This window comes from Budorcas taxicolor, chromosome 5 (assembly GCF_023091745.1).
Source record: "Budorcas taxicolor isolate Tak-1 chromosome 5, Takin1.1, whole genome shotgun sequence".
NCBI classification, from domain to species: Eukaryota; Metazoa; Chordata; class Mammalia; order Artiodactyla; family Bovidae; genus Budorcas; species Budorcas taxicolor.
Genome location: NC_068914.1, coordinates 101095290 through 101105069, shown reverse-complemented (window position 1 = coordinate 101105069; position 9780 = coordinate 101095290). Strand labels below are relative to the sequence as shown.

The 9780-nt window shown below is 42.4% G+C and overlaps 1 pseudogene; it reads left to right on the top strand.

The window, feature by feature from the left end:
* The first annotated feature begins 782 nt into the window (after positions 1-782).
* LOC128048148 (retinol dehydrogenase 16-like) lies at positions 783-9164 on the top strand (annotated as a pseudogene).
* Positions 9165-9780: the final 616 nt, after the last annotated feature.

Genomic DNA, 9780 nt, shown 5'->3' with positions numbered 1-9780 from the left:
TAGACTCACAGCAGAATTGAACAGAAAGTATAGAGTTCCCATATACACTCTGACCCCATGTATGATAGCCTCTCTCACTATGAAATGCCCCACACCAGAATAGTATATTTGTTACAATTGATGAACCTACATGGACACATCATTATCACTTGTAGTCTATAGTTTACACTGGGTTCACTCTTGTCATACCTTCTGTGATTTTTGACAGATGTATAATGACAGGTATCTGTGGTAGGAGAGAGATGGGCCTGTGGGCTGGACAGCTAGTGTTGGTCAAGTGGAGTGGAACTGAAGCTTTTTTTTTCACCCTGACACTCCAAGAACAAAGCTAGTGGTAGAAGCTGAGCTCTGCTGAAGTAAAGAGATAAGATGACCCCTCCTGAGGTCAAGAAAAACTTCGCTGTCTGCACATGTGCAAGAAGGCTCCTTGGGGATCAAAAAGGGAGGGGGTACTCCAGTACTTTGGCCAGCTCATGCAAAGAGTTGACCCATTGGAAAAGACTCTAATGCTGGGAGGGATTGGGGGCAGGAGGAGAAGGGGACAACAGAGGATGAGGTGGCTGGATGGCATCACCGACTTGATGGACGTGACTTTGAGTGAACTCCGGGAGTTGGTGATGGACAGGGAGGCCTGGCGTGTTGCAATTCATGGGGTCGCAAAGAGTCAGACATGACTGAGCGACTGAACTGAACTGAACTGAACTGAAACACCCAGAATTAGTGTGGACATACCCCTACAGGCCTCTGTGGTGGGATCCATCTTAGCAAATAGTTGTGCTCGAATGTTGCAGAGGGTCCTAGAACCAATCAGGTGTGAAAAGAAAACAAGATAATTGGCCAAAGACCAGGAAAGATTATCCTATGTAAGTGATTTAAGTCACCTCTTTCTTTTTTTTTAAGTCACCTCTTTACTGGGCTACTCCTCATTAGATAGGATGCCCCCACTCTTTTTCTTTGGGTGTGTAATTTCTGCCTTGCTTCTGTCTTAAACAGTTTCTCTGTATGCTGTCCCACAAATAACGCTGTATCTCCAAAAATAAACTTTGTACTTATTTTTACAGTTTTTGCCTCCTTGAAACATCCTTGCTTTCCATGGGAGTAAGAGCTGGAAAAAATGTGCTTCTGGCTTCTAGCCCCTGGTGGTCTAGTGGCTAGGGTTTCCAGTTTTCATCCAGGCTACCCCGGTTCAACTTCCAGGCAGGGAACAAAGAACTCTTTTGAGAACTGCTCATTGTTGACTGTCTGAGATCATGCCCACCATTACAATATCATCTAGAATAGTTTCACTGTCCTAAAAATTGTCTACGTTTTACCTATTCATCCTGCTGTCCTCCCAACATCTAGTTATCACTTCTTAGTGTTTTTACAATAGTTTTTGTGTATTTCTTGAGTTTCCCTTCTTGATCTTAAATATGTATATTTACTTATTTATCTTTTTCCTTCACTGTCTTTACATAATAGGGATATTAAAATAAATTAATATTTTTGAATTGAACATTAAATATCAGATAAAATTAAGATTAAATTAATTATAATTATGATCTTTATTTTATAAAGTTGCTTAAATGTATTTTGTTTGTTTGTTTGTTTAAAAGAGGAGAGAACAAAGAGGAAAAAACCAAATTGCAGTCTGCATATCTAGCAACACTTTTAAGTTTGACAAATTCAATTTTGAAGAATCAAGCTGTATCTATTTCTGAATGCTTGAAGTTGCCAACTGACTCATTATCTCCTTTCTTTACCTAATATCAATACATCTAAATTTTTGTCAAATACTCCTTTTTAAAGACAGCATGACCAGAATAGGAGTTTCATATTAATTCCTAAACCTGATAGAATCATCCTGCTTTCCTATTTTCAAATACATTCCTCAAAAGCCTGTTAAATAACCAAACTTCAGAGTTATTATATCAAAAGTTAATCTTTATAGGCATCATTAACTAAATTGAGTAGATTAAGGGTAAACTAGAAAACAATAAAAAAGCAGCCAAACATAACCCTAACCTGTTTGAGTCTGGAAGAATTTTCTTTTTTCTTGAAGGGAAGGACAGGTCTCTGCCAGGTGGCTGTACCCGGTGGTCCTCGTGGTCCTGTACTACTTCCTGCGCTGGTCCCGGGAGAGGCAGGTGGTGAGCCACCTTCAGAACAAGTTCATTTTCATCACGGGCTGTGACTCGGGCTTCGGGAACCTGCTGGCCAGGCAGCTGGACCTGAGAGGCTTGAGAGTCCTGGCTGCGTGTCTGACAGAGCAGGGGGCTGAACAGCTGAGGAACCAGACATCAGACAGGCTGCAGACGGTGATCCTGGACGTCACCAAGACAGACAGCGTTGCTGCGGCCACCGAGTGGGTGGAGGAGCACGTCGGGGACAGAGGTACGGCCAGGGGAAGTCTGTCCGTTGGGTAGGCTGCTTTGTCTTCAGTGTTCTAGAATGAGCAAAAACCATGCCACGTGAAAAGTCTTGGGGGTCAGGGTGGGGGTATATTTGGGACATGTTTTATTACATGAAGACTCAAAAATACATTAGCATTCATGGAGTAAGTGAGCATATTTGGGACTGGCCTAAAAAAGTCAGGTTGTATGGAATATGAGTGTATCAGAGTGGAAGGTAAAACAGTGAGGAAACAGGTTTAATAGGTAAGAGTATGTATAGGTAGGGAAGACAGAATGAAGGCTAGAAAGGCAATGAGGGGAAAGAAAGAGGTGACTGTGGTGCAGAAACCGTAATTTGCATGTATGGTATCCTCTGAAAATCCAGAGTAAAAAGGTGAACTCTGCCATGAGCAGGCTGCCATTATGCTGCTCGTATATAATTTTACATGTCTTTTCTTGAGAACAGTATAAACCTGTCTTTCTCAAAGTTAGCAAATGGCGAGAATCAGAAAAACCTACTGTATCCAGGGAGGGTTCTGGAAATGTCTTTATTGTTCAGTCAGTGCCGACAGGGAATTTATGATGAGTCGATCTTGAGAAAATAATTGAGATCAAGGTATACCCAAACTCCTGTCACCAAGACCCAAGCAAAATCTGTGTGTAGTGTCCCCTCTTATCAGTCCTGGCATGAGTTTCTCAGACAGCCCAGGCAAGCAGCAGAGAGGGCTTCCTGTGAGGCTAAGTAGGTGCCTTACCTTTGGCAAGGGAGCAGCCAGATTTCTCAATTTTCTAGAAGAAAATCCAGGGCCGACCATTTGGGATCTGGAAGCGGTATGTCCTTCAGCTGAGTGAGCATTCTGCAGACTAATAGCTGTAGGTGTTGGTTCTTTCTCCCTTTCTTGCACTCACCTGGCCTTGACCCATGTGCATCCTGGGCAAGAACTCTGAATACAGGGAATCCCTGAGAGAGAGGGGAAAGCCAAGGAAAGGCATGTTGACTGTCCCACTGCCCATGCTGTGCTCAACATGAAGGAACTGCTGTTGTTGTTCAGTCACTAGGTCGTGTCTGACCCCACGGACTGCAGCCTGCCAGGCTCCTCTGTCCATGGGATTTGCCAGGCAAGAATACTGCAGTGGGTTGCCATTTCCTTCCCCAGGGGATCTTCCCATTCCAGGGATCAAACCCACATCTCCTGCATCTGCTGCACTGGAAGGCGGATTCTTTACCACTAGCACCCCCTGGGAAGCCTGAAGGAACTGCTGCTTTCTCTCAAGTTCTGCGTGTTTCTTCCTTGCATAGCCCTTCTGCTCCCAGTGCTAAAAGGAAATCAAGAATTAATTCCTTCTGTCCATGCTATGTGGTCCTCTCAGCTGCAAATGTTCCAGTCGTTGGCACAGGTGGAGGACACTTTATCCTTATTTTTGTAAAAGGCTCGGACCATTTTGTTGGGGGACGGGGTGCTGTTTAAATGTCTTCTTTTGGCACTTTGGTAAAATGCTTGTTCGCAATTACTGAGAGCAGCATGATTTTCTAGTTTAAATTCATGACACAAAAACTTACTAAATTTTTGTTTGAGCTACATAGCTACTGAGGCCAAATAAAAGAGGATGAGATATTGCCTTGCTTCAGGCTGAATGTCCAGCTAGTCACTGTAGACGCCCTGCACTGCACATCAGATCAAAGGTGTGGAAATGCATCGACACCCACATAGAGAAAAGATTTTCTCTTAGTTAAAAAGTAAAATTTAAAACAAAGCTTTATTTGAAAACAAACTAGCGCTAGAAGTAAAACTATCACAACTAACTATAATTCATTTTAATTGATGATTGTCTGTGACTCTGTAGCTATCATCACAAACACACAATGTGAGAAATGTGAGAAAATTGAACTCTTACATTGTTTACAGAACAATGAACCATTAATTAGGTCGACATGTATTTTGTAATCATGTATTTCAAAAAGTGTTCTATTTGGTCACATTATTTCAAGATCTTGGAGTGAATAAGGATTTTTTACTGCCCCAAGTATTTTCAAAACCCCCAAAATTCCTTGAGCCCCAGGATACATGTTTCCTTTGAAGTTTCGCTTTTCTCTCCCTCTCCCATAGTAATGAGAGAAAAATGAAAAGAGGGTTTGGCCCTTTCAGAGATAAGTCTCCATATGTTAATGGAAGGTTGAAGCCTCAAAACCTCACACCCTCACTGGTCCAGAAATAAGCCTCCTGCTTAAGCAGCTAAATCGGATGCATTTGGGGACTGCTGGTGCCAATGGCTTCCTGTAGTCACCGTGTTCTTCATTCTGCATCTCTGAATTGGAGCCTCTGTTTTAAAGGCCACCCCTGGCTGAAGCCTTCTCTCTAAATCTAGTTACGCATATTTTTCTGACTTTTTTGGAATTTAATCTTGGTTGTACTAATTATCAGTGTAGTCCTTTTTTCCAATACAACTTTTATTGCAAGCAATTTTAAATTTCTTGAGAGAGTGATTGATGTCTTAACCATTTGAATATATATTATTTACACATATAGTCTCCTGTGAGACTGGATGACATTGGCACATAAGAATCAGTAAACACCCCAGCACAGATCCCTCACTCTCTTCCCCTTAAAAAAAAATGGGTCCAGCCCCGGTGGATCCAGGGTGATTCAAAGGTGGGGACGGAGTCGGTGTCTTTGGAAAAATACATATTTAATCACAGATATAGAGAGAGATTAGAAATGGATAGTGTAGTAGGAAGATTAGTGGAGAAAAAGAGGCTGAATAACTTGGATTACGTGGAATAGCATCCATGCTCCAGATAGGAATTCAGCCAGAAAAACAGGAGCAAGAAAGAAGCGACATGGGGGAATCAGTCTTTCTGGAAACTGATCCGATTTCGTTATTTTTGGGTTTGCTTGTATACCTTTTGTTACACATAGGGATGAATACAGAGTCACGCAGGGGTCAGCAGTCCTGACCTTTATCAAAATCAGGTGCTTCACATAAATGTATAAAAAAGGTACATCATCTTCTGGCCATGAGTGAGACCTGCTGACATTTTATGATCCTTTCTTTCTGATAACCAAAAAACTTATTTCTTCCAAGGGTGTTTTTTCTTAAACCAGGCACCACCCTCCAAATAAAGTTACATTCCTATAGGGTGAGGGTGTAGGGAGTTACAATCAAGAAAGGAATTTATTTAACCCAAGGTTAACAGGATTAATCTTAAAGGTTAATACTTATTTCTCCTATATGTTAGTTATATTCATTATAAGGGTAGGGAACATGGAGATTTAGCAGCAAACATCAGCCCAACAAATGAAAATCCTTTCACCAATGCTCCCCTTAAAATCTATTTAGTCTTAAGATAGTGATAAAGTTACATTTTTACATAACAAGGACACAGTGATTTATAACAAAGTACAGTGATCTATTACAAAAGAGAAAATCCATTAACTCAAAAAGTCTAGTATTGCTAACCTTAAAACTTCTGTATTTCCTTTTCTATATTCCAAATACATTGATTAATATATTCCCAGGTGCCTAAGGATATGGAGGCCTGGCGGCAATCATTGACTCAACAGGAAGAAAAAGCCCTGTGCTAATTAAGACTCTCAAAATACTCCAAAACTCTCTGTGCTGTTTATGGTTGAGAGGTAGTAAACAATCATGTGGCAGGAATATGGATAATCCTGTTCCACAAGCTAGTCTGCCAGCAGAGAGGTTTGACCTGAGACATCCTTGTCCCACCCAGAGCAGGGAATTAGCAGCAATTATTGACACAACAAATGAAAAACCCTTCACCAATATAATTCCTAACCAACCCACTATACTAATAATTTCTAACTCCCCAAAAGAATTTGCCTTTAGTAAGTCTAAAACATCTCGTGCCTCTCAGATTTGGAGGCTGTAAACAATCACATGTGGCCAGACGAACCTATACAGGTGGGCTAGATAACCTTCAGAGGAGTCTGTAAGCTGAAACACTCTTGTCACGCCCAGGAATTTTTATTGACTTGGAGCTGCAAGTTAACTCCTTCTCCGAGAGAAATGGTTACGGGGGAGAACCCCCCGTAAAGTCAGAGGTCTATGTGAGAGCATAAAACCGACTCTGCTTTTGGGGTTAGATGCTTGGGAACAGGGGGTTTCCTGAGGCTTGATCACGCCTTTGCGTGTGCCAAGCCTCGTTCCTCATGACCTTTGCCATGGGCGGAGTTCCTCTCGCTGGCTCCCGGCAGATATACTTGCTTTGCAATGTTGTGTTGGTTTCTGCTATACAACAAAATGAATCGGCTATAAGCATACATATATTCCCCTCTCTTGGACCTCTCCTCCACCCACTTCCCCCATGCCACCATCTGGGTCATCACAGAGCCCTGCTCTGAGCTCCCTGTACTATGCAGCAGGTACTCCCTGCCTTTTGAGAATGGGATCTCTGAAGTGGAGATCTCTGTTGGGAATTTGAGCCAAGGACATAAATTGTGGCAGATGTCACTTCTTTTCTATTCACATCCCCTATCCTCTGCAAAGTTCTAAAAAATGAATAAAGGAAAGAAAGTAATATTGTTTTAAAAAAAAAGTAATACTGATATTGGGGAATCATTACTTAAAAACCATTCTCACAATACAAGAGTGTATATTCTCTTCCTTCCAGTCTTTTCGGGTTATGAGAGGTGGAGAGAAGACCAGGAATTGTGAGACAATGAAAGAAATGTGAAGGGGTTTCCCAGGTGGTGATAGTGGTAAAGAATCTGGCTGTAGTGGAGGAGACCAAATGCAGTTCGATCCCTGGGTCGGGAAGATCCCTTGGAGGAGGGCATGGCAACACACTTCAGTAATCTTGCCTGGAGAATCCCCTGGATGGAGGAGCCTGGTGGGCTGCAGTCCATAGGGCCACACAGAGTTGGACACAACTGAAGTGACTTACCATGCACACACAAAACATACTTTATAATTTGCCAACTTATTGGATTTATTGTTTATCTTCCTCAGGAGAATGTGGTCTGAACACTGAAATGATTCATAAATGGGCTTTCTGTCTCTAACTAATATTTTGTTTCTACTCCAGGCCTCTGGGGTTTGGTGAACAATGCTGGCATCCTTCTGCCTGCTGCCCCAAATGAATGGCTGACCAAAGATGACTTCTCCAAAATCTTGAATGTGAACTTGATTGGCCTCATTGAGGTGACACTGAGCTTTTGTCCCCTGGTCAGAAAAACCAGGGGAAGAGTAGTCAATGTTTCTAGTCCAGCTGGGAGAGTATCCCTGTTTGGCGGTGGCTACTGCCTTTCTAAGTATGGGGTAGAAGCTTTATCTGACAGTCTGAGGTAAGGCCCAACCTCTGAGGAAGACTTGACTGTGGCTAGGAGTGTATTTGTGAATGGTGAGCCTGGGTTCCTGATATATAGATGGCAACTAAAATGAGAAGCTTTGGAAATGGAATGTCTAAATCTTTTCACAATATAAGGTAGTACATTCAGTTCAGTTCAGTCGCTCAGTTGTGTCCGACTCTTTGCGACCCCATGAATCACAGCACGCCAGGCCTCCCTGTCCATCACCAACTCCCGGAGTTCACTCAGACTCACGTCCATCGAGTCAGTGATGCCATCCAGCCATCTCATCCTCTGTTGTCTCCTTCTCCTCCTGCCCCCAATCCCTCCCAGCATCAGAGTCTTTTCCAATGAGTCAACTCTTCGCATGAGGTGGCCAAAGTACTGGAGTTTCAGCTTTAGCATCATTCCTTACAAAGAAATCCCAAGGCTGATCTCCTTCAGAATGGACTGGTAGTACATTAGGGAATGTGAAAAATGTATTAGAATTTATTTGGTCTTAATTGCCACTCCTATAAGATTTCTATGTGTTTCAAACAAATTCAATATATTTCTATAAGACATATATATGTATAAAATATAAATGAATATTATGTATGTAATGTACACTTCACATGTGAATGATAAGAGTGTGTCACTAAAAAATTATTTGCCTTATTAATTAAGTACCTTAAGTCACTAAACCTGACGGTTCTCTTAAGGAAAGACTGAACCTTGGTGGGTTATAGGGAAAGCTCTGGGCCAAGCATTCTATTCACTCCTCACAGAAAACTCATGCATAAGACACGATGATTCTCTATGGTCAAGTGTGAAATTGAGCCAGGATCTGAACTCAGTTCTGTGGGTGAAAATCTCTGGAGTGGGTGTACAGCAAATACGAAAATGAGTATGTGCTGGTGCATAGAGGCACCGACAAGGGGGTGACTTACCTTTCCCTGGGGCAGAGGTCAAGGAAGGATTCACAAAGACACTGAGTTGTAACCCGAGCAGTAGGTAAGGAGATAGAGGCTCAGGGGTTCAGGGAGCTGTCACAGAGGGGGGAGGGTCTGTAAGAGAGTGGTGTGAGATGGGCAGCAAGAGGCAGCATCAAAGGCCAGATCTGAAGCTTTTCAGAAAGCAATCTATGGGTGTTGGCCCTTCTCATTTTACTTGAACATCTTCCCAAGATGCTTGAGTGTACTCTTTCATATTCTTCCCTGACCCAAAGGCCTTTCTTGAAACATTCTGCCTTGGGCATTCTTTGCTTAAGAAGGGGTGGGATTGATGAGGTCAGACGCCAATATCATTTCCTTGGTTAACACTCTCTCACCTTGTGTTTCACAAGGGAGCTCAGTCATTTTGGCATTCGTGTTGTTCTCATAGTACCTGGAAAGTACAAAACATCCATTTCCCTGACAATATGCAGGATATACTCGAGGGGATCTGGAGTCAAGTGTCCCCAGAGGTGAAACAGAGCTATGGGCAGAAGTACTCTGAAGGCTGAAAGTTCTTCCTCTATTCCCCCAGAGTGGGGATGGCAGAGTTATTAGCTTCTCAAGTCCTTGCTGCGTATAGCAGGAGGCCCAGCTCACTTGCTGCTGTCCCTCCTGCTTCACTCAGGCCGTCAGCTTTCCCCTGAGCCCCAACACCTGCTCAGTATATGAAAGCTCTGTGCCAGGTGCTATGGAAGAATTAAGTCTGTCAGTTCTCATAACCCTAGAAGGAAAGTGCTGGTGTTATCACTCATTTACAGATAAGGAAACTGAAACCTGAAATATTGAGTCATTTCCCAAGATTACTCTGCAAGTCAGTGGCAGAGTGATGAATTGAATCCTGCAATGTTTGGACATGACTGAGTGACTGAGCATGCACACAAACATATATATGTGTGTTACACACACACACAGACAGACAGACACATATACACACACACATATAATATTGGTCTAGACAACTTTAGCCAAATAGACATACAATGCTAGCCACAACTGTAAGTCACATATGCAATTTTAATTTTTCCAACAGCCACATTAAAGAAAAATGACAGGTGAATTTAATTCAGAACAGACTCTATCCAGAATACCATCATTTCAACAAATCAATATAAAAAAATTACAACT